Source organism: Stomoxys calcitrans, chromosome 5, assembly GCF_963082655.1.
Source record: "Stomoxys calcitrans chromosome 5, idStoCalc2.1, whole genome shotgun sequence".
Classification (NCBI taxonomy): Eukaryota; Metazoa; Arthropoda; class Insecta; order Diptera; family Muscidae; genus Stomoxys; species Stomoxys calcitrans.
The window spans coordinates 121318449-121338707 of NC_081556.1; positions in this window are offsets into that span (position 1 = coordinate 121318449).

The following is a 20259-nucleotide window of genomic DNA, read 5'->3' on the forward strand; positions in this document are numbered from 1 at the left end:
TCGGTTCGGCAGAAATTAACTTGCTTTTTATACCCACTACTATAGGATGGGGGGTATACTAATCTAGTCATTCCATTTGTAACACCTCGAAATATTGATTTTTGACCCCATAAAGTATATATATTTTTGATTGTCTTGACATTCTAAGTAGATCTAGCAATGTCCGTCCATCCGTCTGTTTATCCGTTCGTCCCTCTTTTCGTCTGTTTGTCGAAGTTACTGTCGAACGCGTAAAGGTAGTCGCTTGAAATTTTGCACAGATATTTCTCATTGATGTAGGTCGTTGGACATTGAAAATGGGCCATATCCCATATAAACCGATCTGCCGATTTGACTTCTTGAACTCTTCAAACCGCAATTTTTGTCCGTTTTGGCTGAAATATTGCATGTAGTGTTCTGTTACGACTCCCAAAGGCTGTGCTAAGTACGATCCAAATTCGCCATATAAACCGAATTCCAGATTTGACATTTTGAGACCCTGGAATCCGCATTTTTTATTTGATTTGGCTGAAATTTTGCATGTGGTGTTCTGTTACGACTTCCAACAACTGTTTCAAATACGGTTCAAATGGGTCTAAAACCCGATATAGCTCTCAATAAACTGATATCTCGATTTGATATCTTGAGCTCCTGGAAGACACAATTTGTGTCCGATTTGGCAAATAGTTTTGAACATAGTGTTCTGTTACGACATCCAAAACTGTGCCAAGTACGGTCCAAATCGGTCTATAACTTGATATAGCTCCATATAAATCGATCTCTCGTTTATCCTCGTTCGATTCCTAGAAGCTTTAATTTTTGCCTGCTTTGACTGAAATTTGGTACATGGAATAAAACTATGCCCTTCAACTAATTTTATTTTGTGTACATTTTTTGCAGAATCCTTGGGGGTATATTCATTTTGTCATTCCGTTTGCAAAACATTGAAATGTTCGTTTCCGAATTTATGAAGTGTATACGTTCTGTTCGTCTGTTCGTCTGCCCATCTGTATGTCCGTCAGCATGTCCATCTGTCTGTGCGTCAGTCAGTCCTTCTGTTGGTCCGCCTGTCTATTCGTCTGTCCGTCCGTCCGTATGTCCGTCCGCCTGTCTGTTCGTCTGTCTGTCCGCATGTCTATCCGTCTGTCTGTCCGTCTGTCTGTCCGTCTGTCTGTCCGTCTGTCTGTTCATCTGTCTGTCCGTCTGTCTGTCCGTCTGTCTGCCCGTCTGTCTTTCCGTCTGTCTGTCCGTCTGTCTGTCCATCTGTCTGTCCGTCAGTCTGTCCGTCTGTCTGTCTGTCTGACCTCTATCTATCCGTCTGTCTGTCCGTCTGTCTGTCCATCTGTCTGTCCGTCAGTCTGTCCTTCTGTTGGTCCGTCTGTCTGTCCGCCAGTCCGTCCATCTGTCTGTCCGTCAGTCTGTCCGTTTGTAGCTCCGTATGCTGTCCGTCTGTCTGTCTATCTGTCTGTCCGTCAGTCTGCCCTTCTGTTGGTCCGTCTGTCTGTCCATTTGTCTGTCCGTCAGTCTGTCCTTCTGTTGATCCGTCTGTCTGTCCGTCAGTCTGTCCTTCTGTTGATCCGTCGGTCTATTCGTCTGTCTGTCTGTCCGTCTGTCTGTCCGTCTGTCTGTCCGTCTGTCTGTCTGTCCGTCTGTCTGTCCGTCTGTCTGTCCGTCTGTCTTTCCGTCTGTCTGTCCGTCTGTCTGTCCGTCTGTCTGTCCGTCTGTCTGTCCGTCTGTCTGTCCGTCTGTCTGTCCGTCTGTCTTTCCATCTGTTTGTCCGTCTGTTTGTTTGTCTGTCTGTTAGTCTGTCTGTCCGTTTATCTGTCCGCCAGTTAAAAATCTGTTAAAATCACGCTACAGTTTTCAAAATGTGGAGATTTTGCACTAAAACTTTGCGCAGATTCTTCTTTTGCTCATAGGTAGGTTAAGTTCGATGATAGGCTATATGGGACTTTATCCTGATACAGGCCCCATATAGACCGATCTCCCGATTTAAGGCCTTAGGCTCATAAAAGTCGCATTTATAGCCCGATTTCGCTGAAATTTAGCACAATGAGTTGTGTTAAGATCCCCAACAACCGTTCAGAATATGGTCAGAATATTGGTGTACATATAAATGGAGCCCCCATATAGAACGATCTCCCTATTTCAGATTTTAGGCCCATAAAAGCCTCATTTAATTCCCGATTTCAGTGAAATTCGGAACAATGAGTGGTGTTATGGCCAGCAACATGCGTGGTGGGTATGGTCTAGATCGGATTATATCTTAACATAGACCCAATATAGAGCGATCTGCTCATTGTAGGTCTTAGGCCCGCAAAAGGATCCTCCAAGAATATCACATATATATCGATTTCCGGGTTTAGCCCCATCTCAAACCCATTATTACCCGATTTCACTGGAATTTGGAACAGTGAATAGAGATGGTGGGTATACAAAGTTCGGCCTGGCTGCCTTTTTACCTTTTTACTTATTGATTATTTTCCCTTGTTCAATAATTATTTTTACCTGTCACAAACATGACATTATTAGTACTCTACCATGCCGCCTAACAAAAAAAAAAGATAAAATTGTAAAAATGACAACATTAACTGTTTATATTTTATATGTCATCATACATTTAGACATGTTTGTAATTATTTTGACTGGCAGAAAAACGGTTGAATAAGCAAAGCAAAGGCGACAAACGACAATCAAATTTACATAGAAATGTAGTCAAGAACAAGTGTTGTACGTTGTACTCAGGAAGCTTATAAATAGTGATTGGACTCGTTATAATGGAACAAGTAGCAAAGTATAAGTACAAGCATAAGGAAGGCACCAACCATTTATGCAGAAAAAACTTAAAAAAAAAACCTTTGGAAGATGACATGAGAGATGGTTAACCATTTATCTCAGATCACAATATTTACAAATAATTGCTGGCATTCATGCCTACACAAAAATATAAATTCCCAGCAAAAGTAAATGGTTTCATGATGCTAATATGTAATCGCATTTATAAATATGTGTGGCATTCGGTTTGGTTTCATATTTATAAAACTACACGAGAATGTACCAACGCATATTTGTTAAAAAAAAACTTGTCCCATAACATTTTGCATATCTCAGTATGCATTTGGATTTTTCTAATGCCAAGTACTTGAAATGTGGACCACAATTTAAACACACACCCAATAAAGCCTTCCGGTTAATTCATGCATATGATTTGCATACATTAGAATAATAGATTTAAAAAGAGAATTAAATAAACTGTTAGAAATTTAAGTAATTGGTCTGTTGTCTTGGCCATATGGAATGACAAACAGAATTTTGTAAAGGTGCATGTGTCTTAAGTCTTTTGTTATGAAATTGTCATCTTAAAACAACAAAGAATATAGGCTTTTAGAGTCATATAAAGCGATGGAAATAAGTGGAGGACAATAAAGAGGACTAAATATTGGCAAACGGTGACTTAGGGGCTGATTTCTGGGGTTCATTAAAGGCGTCCGGATGTGGAATAGATTATGTACATTTCTTAGTTAACCATTATATAGAGAAATATATCATATTGGGTTGCCCAAAAAGTAATTGCGGATTTTTCATATAGTCGGCGTCGACAAATTTTTTCACAGCTTGTGACTCTGTAATTGCATTCTTTCTTCTGTCAGTTATCAGCCGTTACTTTTAGCTTGCTTTAGAAAAAAAGTGTAAAAAGTACATTTGATTAAAGTTCGTTCTAAGCTTTATTAAAAATGCATTTACTTTTTTTAAAAAATCCGCAATTACTTTTTGGGCAACCCAATAGATGGAGGATATTCAAAGTTCGACTCAACTGAAACCAACGACTTTTACTTGTTATTTTTAAAATTCTATGAATTCTTTGTTTAATTGTCGGCCGGTGCCGACTCTATAATACCATACACCTACCCCATAGGTACATAGTGGGAGCAATATCAATTCCGAACCAATTTTGATGGACCATGGCGGATGTTTTCCGATGGATTATTTAACAATTCGAGCAAATATGTTCACACTGTAATAAATACGGTTGACAAATGACAACATTATTGCAAATTACCCAAAATCTGACGAACATATATGTGGGAGCTAAATCTCAACCGATTTCGAGCAATCTGGTATAGTTGTAGTCGTCGAGGAAAGCGGTGTACAAAATTTTGGCAAGATTGGTCAATAAATGCACTTGCAGTGGCTCTAGAAGTGCAAATTGGGCGATATACATATATGACAGCTATATCTTAATCTGAACCGATTTCTTTGAAATGCACCAGTAATGTTAAAAGTCATAAGAAAATCCTTCCTGTCAAATTTCGAGAGAATCGGTTAACAAATGAACATTTTATTGCAATATTACTGCAAATCGGACGAACATATATATGGGAGCTTTATCTAAATCGCAACCGATTTCGATCAAATTTTACAGATATTGTGGAAGTCATCGAGAAAAGTGTTTTACAAAGTTTTGGGAAGATTGGTCAATAAATGCGCTTGTAAAGGGGCTAGAAGTGAAAATCGGGCGATTTATATTTGTGAGAGCTATATATAAATCTGAACCGATTTCTATGAAATTCACCAGTAATTGCCCAATTGGAACCTCAGCATATTATGTCCCGTACACAAGAAAGGAGACAAGACGGAATGTGCGAACTACAGAGGAATAAGTTTCCTCCCCATCGAATACAAGATACTCTCGAGCGTACTGTGTGAAAGATTAAAACTTAAAGTCAATGAGATAATTGGGCCTTATAAATGCGGCTTTAGACCAGGTAAATCCACCCTAGACCAGATATTCACACTGCGCCAAATCCTGGAAAAGACCCGAGAAGGACAAATTAACACCTACCATCTCTTTGTTGACTACAAAGCCGCCTTCGATACTCCTTTGCGTTCAAAGGTAATTCAAGTTTGGTATCCCTGCAAAATTAATAAGACTATGCAGAATGACACTTGCTGATACGCGTTCCTCAGTAAGAATAGGAAAGAATCCCTCCGAACCATTTAATACCAAACGAGGTTTCAGACAAGGAGACAGCCTATCGTGTGATCTCTTTAATATCCTGCTGGAGAAGATTATACGAGATGCAGATGTGAATAGATATGGCACACTAATCACAAGAGAGCACATGCTACTCGCCTATGACGACGATATCGATATCATAGGTCGGTCACCGGAAGTAGTAACTGCAGCCTTTGAAAGAATCGAAAGAGAGTCAATGAAAATGGGTCGGGCAGTAAATGGAGATAAGACGAAATGGATGGTTTCAACTCCCAAAACGCCTTGTACAACCAAGCAGTTAAAGCAAATGGAGAAAGTTGGGAACCAAAACTTTGAGATAGTCAGTAACTTTATCTACCTCGGCACCGCCGTAACCGAAACGAATGACACCAGTTTTGAGATAAAGCGAAGAATAATACTGGCAAACAGATGCTACTTTGGACTAAGTAAGCAGTTTAGAAACAAGGCCATCTCTCGACAGACGAAGACTACACTTTACAAGACACTGATACTACCCGTGCTGTTATATGGTTCTGAAGCATGGGTACTTGTGAAAGCAGATGAGGCAGTGCTTGGAGTATTTGAGAGAAAGATTCTTCGTAAAATATATAGACCAGTTTGCGTTAACGGAGAATATAGGCGACCTATGAACCACGAGCTGTATGACGACGATAGCATAGTTACACGCATCAAAATACAACGGCTGCGTTGGCTAGGTCATGTTGTCAGAATTGTCATTTTTAATAAAACTTAGAATGAACTTTAAGCAAATATACTTTTTTTACACTTTTTTCTAAAGCAAGCTAAAAGTAACAGCTGATAACTGACAGAAGAAAGAATGCAATTACAGAGTCACAAGCTGTGAAAAAATTTGTCAACGCCGACTATATGAAAAATCCGCAATTACTTTTTGGGCAACCCATATATTTCTTTTTGAAATATCAATGCATTGTTTATGGTAACCAAAATTTCGTTTGAGATGCATGACGCCCTTTAAGCGGAAACCTTTTTCTTTTGCGAGTTAAAAAAAAAACACTAATGGTGGGCTGCCCGTTAAAACATGTCTAAATCTTGGGAATTTAAGCTTATTAGCTTAACTGAGCCAGCAACAAAAACTTTATTAACAAAGCTTTTAGAAAATAATTGAATTTTTTATAGATTCTCCCAAAAACCATGTTTGGTTATAGTCACAAAAAAGAACATATACAATTTCAAAGAATCGCTATTAATTAATACTCATTAAAACATTTTTATTAAAGTGCCAATGTAAGTGGATATCGAGCAAAAAAAGTTAAAAATTCTTAATTCATGCAATGAGAAACAAAAGACTTAAGACACGAACACAAATTTGTGGTTATATGACACATAAGCCAATAGAAATATTTAAGTGAATTTTTGATTTTACACTGAATAACAGCATATTGGGCTACAAAGCATTAGGTTATTTGACTTTTCAAGCATTAAAATAATAAATTTATTGCCTCTTTTAATAACTGTACTTATGGTATGACATTTGTCCTATATTTTGAACCCCTCGATAAGATTATGTTCTTCGTTTTCGTTTTTCATGACAATGCAATCTAGTGTTCTTAATGATTTAATTGTGTACTTGAGATCAATATTTGCTTTGAAGTTGACATGAGGGCTGCGATAGATGACTTACCACTTGTCATACAATTGCCAACCACTATTATTGTCCAATTATGACTATTTATATGGGAATTTTAGGTTTTGTGCTCAGATCCTATATGACAAAATGTGATCGATAGTTCACTTAATCGCTGGCTGCATGCGACATCGATTTTTTATTTCTTTCGATTTGAGAGACCTTTGAATAGGCGGATATAATGATACATTTATGAAGGGTTATTATGCGGTAAATAAATGAATTTGTTTGAAATGAATTGACTTTTGAGACAGCATTATAATGTTAACAAACGAATACTAATTGTTTTGCTTTACAGAGTTTTATATTCATGGCAATGCTGGTTGAATGATGTGTATAAAAGAAAAAGGAAATGTGATCCCACAATATTTTGATATGAGTTCACGGTTAGATGGGGTTTTAGTTTCTTTCCGCACCTTATATTTTTATACACAGGCCAGCTGACATGACGCATAGTGGTATAGAATCAAAAAAAAAAAAAAATTGTAAAAAATATGTTATTTGAGAATGGGTAGAGATAACTCTTTGAAATATAAAATGGTGAGAGCTGGGGTGTCATTGAGATCGTGTCCTAGGAGGTACGTCTTGGCAGGCCCCTAAAGTTGGCCGCCTCGCCATTTAGATATATTGTTCGGGCTGTTCGATTTTCAAAAGTCCACTGGATAGTGCTCAAAAACCCCTACCATAAAGTCCCCTTGAAGTATGCAATGTCTTCATTGGTTTGGAGGATAATCGACTTTTAATTTTTATTTTTTGAAATTCGTGCCGAGATGGCTTTGTATTTTTGCGATTTAGAAAGATATTTGTGGTTCAATTTTCATTTTGACTCATGATTTGGATTGGATACGAAATTTACAATGACTTTGTTGCAGTGGACCCATACCTAAGAGACTGGATAAACCATATGTTAAGGAACAGGTGGACAAATTGTACGTCCCATGACATCAATATAAGGGAGAAAGTGGCACTAGGCACGGCACAGGAGGCAATCCATGGCCACTCATATGGGTGATTACCATAAATATCCTATTACGGATGCTGACTGAGGTGGGATTTAAACCCTTCTGCCTCGGTCGGATCTCGGATCTGAACCAACTATGCAGATTGGCAGATCGCAACAACTGGTCTAGACTTAGGGGTCTCAATGTTAATCCCGAGAAGATTAAAATTTGCCTGTTCACGAGGAAGACAAAAGTGAGCTATTTTGATGCATCACGTTTTCTCAATGGAACGGTAGGAGTGATCTTGGACAGGAAACTGTAATGGAAGTGTCACACTCAGGAGTGTACCGAGAAGGCTCACAGGTGTTGGGCACTATGTAGACGGTCTGTAGGCTCGAAATGGGGGGGTCTGAATCCAAGGATAGTTCACTGGCTCTAGTGGAGCGTGATTAGACCAATACTTTTTTGACGAAGCCGGTTTCCTCAAAAGAACGATAGGAGTGATCCTGAACATGAAACTGTATTGGAAGTGTCACATTCTGCAGTGTACCAAGAAGGCTTACAGGTGTTGGGCACTATGTAGACGGGTTGTAGGCTCGAAATGGGGCTTGAATCCGAGGATAGTCCACTGGCTCTACAAGAGCGGGATTAGACCAGTACTTACTAACGCTTCAGTAGTTTGGTTGACAGCAATGGAGAAAGACTTCCAAGAAGGAACAATGCATAGCACGTTTTCTTGGCATAGATGGATGAGGACGATCCAAATAGGGTTCTGGAGACTATTCTAGATATCCGACCCATACCCATACAGATTTAGTGTGAGGCAGTCACTGCGGCTATGACACTTAAGGCAATGGAGACTATTATAGATATCCGACCCATACCCATACAGATGTAGTGTAAGACAGTCACTGCGGCTATGACACTTAAGACAATGGGAGAATGGTTACCATCGTGCTATAATCGAGGCGACGATAGGAAACCTGGATGGAAGGGAAGAGGTTTCCCATCGGATAACTGAGATGACACTTGAGATAGAATGCGAGACTCTGTTGCATGATGCACGGTGCACAGTATTCAAATGGAAATTTTGCCTAAGAACATTCCACTAAGGAACAGGGGAAAACTTCTCATATATCAATGAGTGCAGTCCGATTCAAGTTTAAGCTCAATGACAAGGGGCCTCCTTTTTGTAGCCGAGTCCGAGCGGCGTACCGCGGTGCGACATCTCTTTGGAGAGGAGAGGCACAGTATTGGATTGATGGAACTCTGGTATTGCCATGATCATGCTCCACAGATGGATAAAAGCTAAAGGACCGAGGCGCTCTACATTGAGAACCCAGCGACTGAGCTCTGTTTTCGACTGCTTGACCATAATATGGTCCTGCAGGTGGAGATCCGGGCGATCACAAAATGCGTGAGATGGTGTGGAGTGGGTCACACGTTGCGTATGAATATCTTTACGGACAGTAAACTGACCATGAGGGCTTTCAAAATCAGGACGATAAGGTGACGAACAGTCTTGGAGTGAAAGAAGGAGATCAACGCCTTCTCTGAGAATGGCACGATCTGCATCGCTTGGGTCCCGGGCCGTAGTGGAGAAAGGGGGAATGAAAGAGCAGACGATTCGGCAGTGAAGGTCTGAGGACTGCCGATATTAAAGTTAACATTGTGGAACAGCGAAAAGGTCGGTAGGAAAACGAAAATCCTTTGGAGACATCCGGATTGTGTGAAGACGAGGTAAGAAGGAGGGATGTAAGAAGGACTGACCTCCTTCTTACATCCCTCCTTCGTTTTCGGTATTATAACGAATAGGAGTACGAGCTCACTTATGCAAAATCAGTGCGGCAAGTGATAGCATGTGTAGGGCATGTGGGGAAGATGATAAGGCATTGGAACCCTTTCTATGTCATTGTCCGGCTTTCGCGGCTAACACACACCTACACCTAGGTGAGGACACAATACCAGACATGAACCAAGACTTAAGGGCGTGGTATGGAAAACAATTACGAATTTTATTAGCAACATTGTGGAACAGCGATATGGTCGGTAGGACGACGAAAATCCTATGGGGAGATCCGGTCAGTATAGCATTCGGTATCATAACGGGACACATAGGACTATGAGCTCACTTGTGTTAAATCGGTGCGGCAAGTGATAGCATATGGGAAAGATGATGAGAGTTTGGAGCATTTTCTGTGTCACTGCCCGACTTTCGCGGCTAACAGACACCGACTCTTAGTTGAGGAAACAATACCAGACATGAACCCACTTAGGGGCGTGGTATGGAAAACAGTCTGGGATTTAGTTAGTAGCACAGACTTCCTGACTTTCTTTCTTTAGAGCTCGCAATAATCCAATCACTGGCTTAGATGTATGTCAATAGTGGCATGGACATACACGTTTTGGTCAAAAAAGTATTTTTATTGATTAGTCTTTATGGAAAAAACTTGCTTAAAAATTTTAATGTTTCTTTACTTTTATAAAGAAGACATTTTGTAGGATTGGTTTTAAGTGAGATTTTTTTATTTTGCCAAGATATATCAACTTAAACGGATGCAAAACAGGCAATTTTCTTTTAATAACTTGGAAAAACCCCTCGAGTTTTCAAAATGCAAAGCTTAGATTCCCCGTTAGGGTCTATGTTTCATAAAAACTCATAAAAAACACATTTTTTGCCCGATTTCGCTGAAATCTCAAATAGTGAGTTGTTTTAAGACTCCCAACATCCGACTCAAATATGGTTCAGATCGGATCATATTGAGATATAGGTGTGATATAGACCGATTTGCCGATTGGGGGTATTAAGTCGATTAAAGCCGCTATTATTGTCCGATTTCGCTGAAATTTGAAACAGTGAATTGTTTTAAGCCTCTCGACATCCCTCTAAAATATGGTTCAGATCAGACTATATTGAGGTATAGCTGTCATATAGACCGATATGACGATTTAGGGTCTTAAGCCCATAAAAGCCGCAATCTGATTTCGCTGAAATTGTAAATAGTGAGTTGATTAAAGCTTCCCGTTATGCGACTCGAATATGGTTTATATTGGTCTATATGCAGATATAGCTGCCATATGGAGCGATCTGCCGATTAAGGGTATTGAGCACATATAATATACATTTATTAGCCGATTTCACTGAAACTTGAAACAGTGATTTGTTTTAAGCCTTCAGTCTTCATACTTAAATATGGTTCAGATAGGGCAAAATTTAGATATAGCTGCCATATAGAGCGATCTGACGATTTAGGGTCTGAAGCCCATAAAAGCCGCAATTATTATCAGATTTCGCTGGAATTTGAAATGGTTAGTTGATTAAAGGCTACCGATATCCGACTTAAATATGGTTCAAATCGGTCTATATAGATCTGCCGATTAAGGGCCTTAAGCTCATTAAAGCTGCATTTATTAGCCGATTTAGCTGGAATTTGACAAAGTGACTTGTATGAAGCCTCCCGTCATCCGATTAACTAATGTTCCAGATCAGACTATATTTAGATATAGCTGCCATACAGACCAATCTTCAAATTTAGGCTCTGAATCCCATAATAAGCGGGTTTGTTGCCCGATTTCGCTGAAACTGTGACATGTATAAGAGTTATTGGGAACTGAATCAAATATAATGCAGACCAGCCGACATTTGCATATTACTATGGATGTGGTAGTGGAGTTGTTATAAAAGATGTTGGTTAATTTATCCATGGTGGTAGGAATCCAAAGTTCAGCATGGCCGAACTTAACACGTTTTTCCTTTATATGTCCCCTAAACACATGTAAACATTATTTTTCATCAAATAATCTATAGCCAATTTACTAAAAAATACAGACTTTGGAAATCATATTTACCTGAACTGGATATTTTGGGGATTTTTGTAAAAAGATCCTGCAGGATTCATTTTTTGTTAAGACACATTTATCTGAAAAATTCAAAAAGAGTTATTAAGATATCTTTATCCGTAGTTTTCTTAGAATTTTTGTTTTAATTTCGATTAAATATGCTTTATGCTTTTGTCTTTAAATCTTTTGTCCCTTTACTTTACCCCTCCATATGCGCCCTATAGAAAACAGGATCTCCTCCACATAGCTGTGATTAGTTCATTCAATTACCCACCAACTTGGTGGTGTCATACCATAGCATGATAGCAATTTCAGACAACTTCAAACGATTGCATAGAAACTAAACTAAAGTAGAGTTCATAATTTGTGTTGGCAATTTGTTTTTTTTTTAAATAAAATTCCATTTGACATGTATTAACCGGAAGGCTTTATTAGGTGTGCGCGTTAGAGTTTTCCATGGTGGATAATTCATATACTTAACGGTAGAGATATATTAACTTTAATATTCAATTTATGCAAAATGCTGGTACTGCTCGAATTTTTTCAAAATGTTCATACCTAGTATGTGTGTACTAGTATCGCACTTGGTAGAGTAGTCCATATGTCTGTATGTCTGAGGTTGTCGGTGCAGGCCATAAATTACATAGCTGGACTAGCTAACACATAGCGTTTAGAATAGTTTTTTTTTTTTAGTCGATGAAATCATGTTTTTGTCAAAAGAAGAATTTTCAATGAGATCAGAGAACATGCAGATTAAGATAAGCTTAAGTTTATTGGCCATTTGGAAGTTTGTAAAACCATTAAAATGTTCAGCAATAGATATAGATTTTTTTTTTAAATTTCAGTAATTTATGAAAATTTAGTTTGGAATGTTTTGCGTTTTATCTGTTAGGGGTTAGTTGGTTTTTTTTCAAGAAATATGGTATGCTAATTTCCATGACGTAGGAAATGGGGTATACTAAGCAATTGTTCTTAGGAGCTTTATTCAGGACAATAGTGCTTCCTCTCCCCCCTCTCAATTGTGGGTTGCCTTTAAAACTCGTTAGATGTAGTAAGCAAACATATTGGGTTGCCCAAAAAGTAATTGCGGATTTTTTAAAAGAAAGTAAATGCATTTTTAATAAAACTTAGAATGAACTTTAATCAAATATACTTTTTTTTACACTTTTTTTCTAAAGCAAGCTATAAGTAACAGCTGATAACTGACAGAAGAAAGAATGCAATTACCGAGTCACAAGCTGTGAAAAAATTTGTCAACGCCGACTATATGAAAAATCCGCAATTACTTTTTGGGCAACCCAATAGTAAGCAAACATATGTTGCGTTTCGCAAGGTTTTTTTAGTTAACTATACAGATATAATTCAAGCGCTGGGCTAGCAGCGCTTGTGGAAGATACCGAATATTCTGAAAACTAATAAGTAAAAGAAAAACGGAGTCCTCCAATGTTGAAGACCACCATAAATGAATGGTGAAAATCCCCATGATTTGCGAATCTGCATCTAGAATATCCGTACTATACACAGAGAAGTTACTGGCGGATAAATTGAAAATGAAACAAGTGAAAGCGTGCTTAGTTTGGCCGGGCCGGATCTTATATACCCCCCACCATGGATCGCTTTTGTCGATTTCTTTTCCCGGTATCTCTTTTTAGGCAAACAAAGGATATAAAAATAACTGCTACACTATTAGAGCTATTGGAGCTATATCTAGACTTGAAGAGGTTACCGCTTTGCTGTTTTCCGATTAGACAGTGACGTCTGAGACGTCTGTTCTAGCTTCCAACATGAATCGCATTTGTCGAGTTATTTTCCCGGTATCTCTTATTAGGCAAACAAAGGATAAAAGAAATATTGGGTTGCCCGAAAAGTAATTGTCGATTTTTCATATAGTCGGCGTTGACAAATTTTTCAAAACATCTTGTGACTCTGTAATTGCATTCTTTCTTCCGTCAGTTATCAGCTGTTACTTTTAGCTTGCTTTAGAAAAAAGTATATTTGATTAAAGTTCATTCTTAGTTTTATTAAAAATGCATTTACTTTCTTTTAAAAAATCCGCAATTACTTTTTGGGCAACCCAATAATTGCTATGCTATTATATTAGACTTGAAGAGGTTACCGCTCTGTTCTAGTCTGTTCTAGCCAGACGTCTCAGTCATTGTGTCCGCCATGACAGGTCAATGTCGAATCGGAAAACATGCTGACAGACTGAAGCTTGCCTGCAACGACTTTTGCAGAAGCTGTAAGGACATCGAAGTAAAAGATACTATAGAACACCTTCAGTGTGTGTGTCCCGCTCTAGCAGTCAGAAGGAGTTCCACTTTAGGTTCTGATTTCTTTGAGAACATTCGCAAGTTACTGGGATTTTTTATGTGATGTGGATGGTTCAACGGTAGGAACTAGAAGGCATTTTCTTTCTTCTGTTCCTGTGGTATCCAGACACCGGCTCTTAAGTGGGGACACAATACCAGACATGAACTAATTTAGGGGCGTGGTAAGGAAAACAATTAAGGTTCTGTAAGTAGCAAGGAATTTTTTCAATCTTCTTTTCAAGGTTACTTTTTAGTATTTAGGATCGTCCAACAAGACGTCTTCTGACTTATGTGTTTGTCCATAGTGACATGAGGAGGTTTAACATAAGCACCCTCTTTTTAACTTAACCTAACGCATTGCGATCACAGTAGTTCCATATGCGGAAGATATGGCGATACTCGTCTCTGGTTAGTTTCCATCCATCTTGAGTGACATCATCAAGGGAGCCTTTAATTCACTATATCCGGGCCACTAGTAGTGGTCTAGAAGTGAACTCGGAGAAATGGCTTGGTTTTGGTCGTTGTCCTAGATTCTAAACTATCATGGAGATGTGCTATTGGACATCGCGCTTGTAATGTAGACTGTAAGGTGGTACTCGTCTCTGGATAGTTTTCATCCGTATTGACTGACATTATGAACGGATTCCTGAGTTCACAATACCTGGGACACTAATGATGGTCTAGGAGTGAACCCGGAGAAATCTAAAATGGCTTACTTTTGGTCGTTATCCTAAATTCTTAACTATCATGGAGACGTACTATTGTACATCGCTCTCGTAAGGCAACCGTTGCATATTACACCTATCACTAAATGTTTGCTGACCGTTGCTATCTCAAACCTAAGACGGATGTACACCAGTATAATCAGATCTATTTCCGCATGTGGGTGATTTGTGTTGTGGCCTGTAAAGGAAAAGAGGGCTAGACAAAAGAGACGTTATAGCATACAAAGATATACAGATATACAGCATACAGATATACAGGCCGTGAAGACAGTGTCACTGCGCACTTGCCCTGCTGAACTCATTACGAAGTTGCACCTTTTACTGATAAATAACCACTTTAATTTGATGGGATATGACACAAAGGTGTTTACGGACGGTTTCAAGATGAGTCAATTCGTCTATTTGCTCGGAGAAAGCGAACATCTGTCTGTAAAGCTTCCTGAGTATTTTAGTGTAGTTCAGACGGGTATACAGGCTTTAAAAGAAAGCTTGTAACGCACTTCAGCAACATCCAACTCTAAAGAAGTTTTCGTTGGCAGTCAATCGGCTCTCCAGGCATTGAGGTCAAATACGACGGGACTCGTCAAGGCAAGGTGCGAGAGTGTAGGGAAGAGAGAGGAGAGAGTGTTGGGGAAGTTTGATCCTCAGGCTATAAAAGTTGTCACTTGTTTCCGGGGTTATAAGTAGTTGTCGGGAAAGGAAATGCAGACGAGCTAGGGCTGGATCCTCTTCAGCATCCAGTGAGTTAAACACAATCTCTGTTCCTTCCCTGAGTTGATGAAATGTACACTTAGAGCCCTAGATCATTTGTTTCTTTATGGACTTGTCGAGACAATGGAGTAAAGTTTGATGGTGAAATTTATCGTTCTTTCAGATTGGATATAACAGCAATTGGATACAACGATATTGCAGCTATTGCATGTGTGGTGTGTGTGTTTTTTTTTTTTTTTTGATTACACACTAAACATATTTATTAAGTCTATATTGCGTTTATAACCACTACGTAAACCAACCAACCAGACTTTGCCACGGTAAACTATCCACCAAGCTGCAGATGCAACAGATGGAAAATGGTGAAAAATCTGTACTTGGGTTTCAAAAACCTCCTTCAAGAAACCCAGGTACAATCAGGAGTGTCGAAATGTTACTGAAGCCACGAATACGGCATACGCCAAGCAAATGAAGGGTATCGGTAGAAAAGAAGAGAGGAAAAAGGATATTCTGCTGAGAAAGAGGGTAGTGGGTTTGAGTAAATCGAAATTCACAGTAGTCCGAAAGAAATCTTAATATGTTGTCAAAGAATTTAACTTGAAAACTATGGCTTTGGTACGGACACATCCTTCTGTAAAGTCATACAAGTAAAACTGATAACATATGCAGATAATGGCTTAAAATATGCAAAGAACATTTAGCTGCTGGTATATGATAATGACGTATCCGACCTTCTCGTGGGTAAATACAAATAATTGAAAAAAAACATAAGGGATTTTGTTACTCTGATGTAGTGCCTTTAGCTTAAACTGAAATTGCGCACTACCAGATTGACATTTAGTTCCAACATATCTATAAAAAATTGAAGAAGGACGTCGAAGAGCCTTACTGTCTCAAATTTCAACGACATCGGACAATAAATGCGTCTTTTATGGCCCCAAAACCTTAAACCGAGATATCGGTCTATATGGCAGCTATATCAAAATCTGAACCGATCTGGGCCAAATTGACAAGGGATGTCGAAGGGTCTAAGACAACTCACCGTCCCAAACTTCAGCAAAATCGGATAATAAATGTGGCTTTTATGGGCCTAAGACCCTATATCGGAGGATCTGTCTATATGGCAGCTATATCCAAATCTGCACCGATCTGGGCCAAATTGACGAAGGATGTCGAAGGGCCTAACACAATTCACTGTCCCAAATTTCATCAAAATCGGATAATAAAAGTGGCTTTTATGGGCCTAAGACCCTATATCGGAGGATCTGTCTATATGGCAACTATATCCAAATCTGCACCGATCTGGGCCAAATTGACGAAGGATGTCGAAGGGCCTAACACAACTCTCTGTCCCAAATTCCAGCAAAATCGGATAATAAATGTGGCTTTTATGGGCCTAAGACCCTAAATCGGAGGATCGGTTTATATGGCAGCTATATCGAAATCTGAACCGATCTGGGCCAAATTGTCGAAGGATGTCGAGGGGCTTAACATAACTCACTGTACCAAATTTCAGCAAAATCGGATAATAAATGTGGCTTTTATGGGCCTAAGACCCTAAATCGGCGGATCGGTCTATATGGGGGCTATATCAAGATATAGTCCGATATAGCCCATCTTCGAACTTAATCTGCTTATGGACAAAAAAAAAGAATCTGTGCAAAGTTTCAGCTCAATATCTCCATTTTTGAAGACTGTAGCGTGATTTCAACAGGCAGACGGACGGACATGTCTAGATCGTCTTAGATTTTTACGCTGATCAACTGACTTTATAGGGTCGGAAATGGATATTTCGATGTGTTGCAAACGGAATGACAAAATGAATATACCCCCATCCTTCAGTGGTGGGTATAATAATGTCCACTTTGTAAAGAGTAATCGGTTCCGAAAACTGGCTTTGAAAAATTGTAATTGTACATATCTATGGGCGAAGCCTTACTTCAAAGTTTAAATAATAATGTTACCCTTCCATTTCACTACCAGTATGCAAAATAAAACTTGTTTAAGATAATTACTCAATTAAAAATTAGCCTTTCTCATATGGTCATATTGATTGATTTACTTAACATACTAGAACTAGACCGTGTTCGATTTTGATAAGTCCCTGCAAATGTGGTCAAATGGTGTCTATCATAAAGGTTTTGTTGCAAATTCCGTTGGCAACACATCATAAAAGGAATGAACAATGCCACAGAGTGCTGTTGCTGCTCTGAGTATACAGGAAGGCAGAAAAGGCATGGTAATACAAAAGACTTAAGAATCGAACCTCTGACACAACCCACCAGCCAGGCTGTTAGCTAGCTAGCCAGCCAGGCATTACAACTTTAGTGATTGAGTACCTTTTATAGCAACTTATAATAAATTAATTATAACTGTATAATGTAATAGATGTATGAACAAACAAACAAAAAAAATCAAGAAAGAAAGAAAAATCAAATGTAATCAAAGCCAGTCAACAAAGGCAAATTGAAAAAAAAAGGAAAAAAAAACAAATATTCAGCAATCAATGAAAGTTGCTTTTGACATGACGTTAAGAGTCCATTGCCAATGTAAGTTGTATGGCCGGTAGTTAGTTGTTGCTGTTGCAGTTAATTCTTATTCGCTGTTGTTGCTTCTCACCAACACTGACAGCAAAACTACTAGAGCAACAGCAACATTTTTTTCCTTCTACTAAAGTCACATTAAGTAGACATGTAAGTGATTTTATATTGAACTGTTGCTGTTGTAGCTGCTGCCGCATGTAGGTTGAAAGGTGGCCGTCTTAAGACTGAATCTGCGCGAACTTTGTTGTTGAATGGAGTTCTGTTTCATGCTGGTGGTGTTGTTGTTGTAAGCCACAAATAATAATAATAATAATATCGACTGTAAACACACAACTAAATATACTATAATAATCATATTGTCAGATCAACAGAAAAATGCGATCAGCTTTTTGTTGTTTTTTTTTTCGCATTTTAAGACAGCAACAGCAAACAATGGCAGAAATTCAAAACTAAGCAGAACTAAAGGAGAATTGTAACAAGAAATTCATAAGATTGTATTAACTGGTGAACTACAAGTACAAGAAAAATTGAATAAAAAAAAATTACAAATCAAGGAATGTCTGCTACCGGTTGTGGTCGAATAATTAACATCATACTCTTATAGATACACAGAAAAAATCGCAAAACAAGTAAAAAGGCATTAAGTTCGGCTGGGCCGATATATATCTAATATATATGTCACTATTCAATTTTTGTAGAACAAAATATTGATCTTTTTGGCAGATATGTCCAATTATAAACCGATCTGAACCATATTAAGGTCGGATATCGTAAAGCTCAGAAAAACTCACTGTTTACAATTTCAGCGAAATCGGGTAATAAATAAAGCTTTTATGGGGTTCAGTCCCCTTAGCGGCAGATCGGTTTATATTGCAGCTTTATCTAAATATAGTCCGATCTGAACCATTTAGGTCGGATGTCAGGAGGCTAAAAATAACTCACCGTTTCAAATTTTAGCGAAATCGGTTAAAAAATAACATTTTTATGGGCTTCAGATCCTTTATTTGCAGATCGGTCTATATGACAGCTATATCTAAATATAGTCCGATCTGTACCATATTTGGGTCGGATGTTGGGAGGCGTAAAACTGCGCACTATTCCAAGTTTTATGGCCTTCAGACCCTTTATCGGGAGATCGGTCTATATGGCAGCTATATATAAATAAAGTCCGATCTGAACTATATTTAGGTCAGATGTCGGGAGGCTCAAAATAACCCATTGTTTTAAATTTCAGCGAAATCGGGTAATAATTAAAGCTTTTATGGGCTTCAGACCCTTTATCGGGATATCGGTCTATATGACAGCTATATCTAAATATAGTCCGATCTGAACCATATTTAGGTCAGATGTCGGGAATTTCAGCGAAATCGGGTTATAAATAAAGCTTTTATGGTCTTCAGACCCTTTATCGGGAGATCGGTCTACATGGTAGCTATATCTAAATATAGTCCGATCTGCACCATATTAAGGCCAGTTGTCGGGAAGCCTTTAACTACTCACTGTTTCAAAAAATCGGATGAAAAAAAAAAGTTTTTATGGGCATTAGACCCTTTATCGGAAAATCGGTCTATATAGCAGCTATATCCAAATATGGTCCGATTTGACCCATTCAAGAACTTCACCAGCGTGCATCAAAAAGACATATCTGTGCCAAATTTCAGCTCAATATCTCAATTTTTTAAGGCTCTAGAGTGATTACAACAGACGGACGGACAAACGGACAGACACACGGACATCTTTAAATCGTCTTAGAATTTAACGACGATACGAAATATATATACTTTGTAGGGTCGGAAATTGATATTTCGATGTGTTGCTAATGGAATGACTAAATGAATATGGCCCCTATCCTACGGTGGTAATTAAATATGATTTTGTTTTCAATTACAGCAATGACTAAAATTTTTGTTATTTAAAAAAAAAAAATAATTGACTCAATTATATTGGTTGCCCAAAAAGTAATTGCGGATTTTTTAAAAGAAAGTAAATGCATTTTTAATAAAACTTAGAATGAACTTTAATCAAATATACTTTTTTACACTTTTTTTCTAAAGCAAGCTAAAAGTTATAGCTGATAACTGACAGAAGAAAGGATGCAATTACAGAGTCACAAGCTGTGAAAAAATTTGTCAACGCTGACTATATGAAAAATCCGCAATTACTTTTTGGGCAACCCAATATACCAATACCATGGTTGCCAGTTCGACGTACCGGATTAACGCGATGGAGTCCTTCATCGGTTAAGGGCTGCCCCCTCAGTGCACAACACACTGTTACGGCAATCACAGCAAATCCATCCGTTGATCACCCATACCCGACACCCAAAATTTTTTGAAGAACCCACGCGGTGATGTTTTTTTTTTATACGAGTGCCCACGGATTTTTACCAAAAAAGTTCACCTCAAGTTCATGTTCCAGGAGGTAAACATCTGTGTACCAAATATAGAAATTAATTGGAATTTTCAAAAAAAAAATGGTGATTTTTAATTGGATCAATGAAAAAATTTATTGAAATTTTTAATCATTTTTTTAATAGGACGGATTAAAAA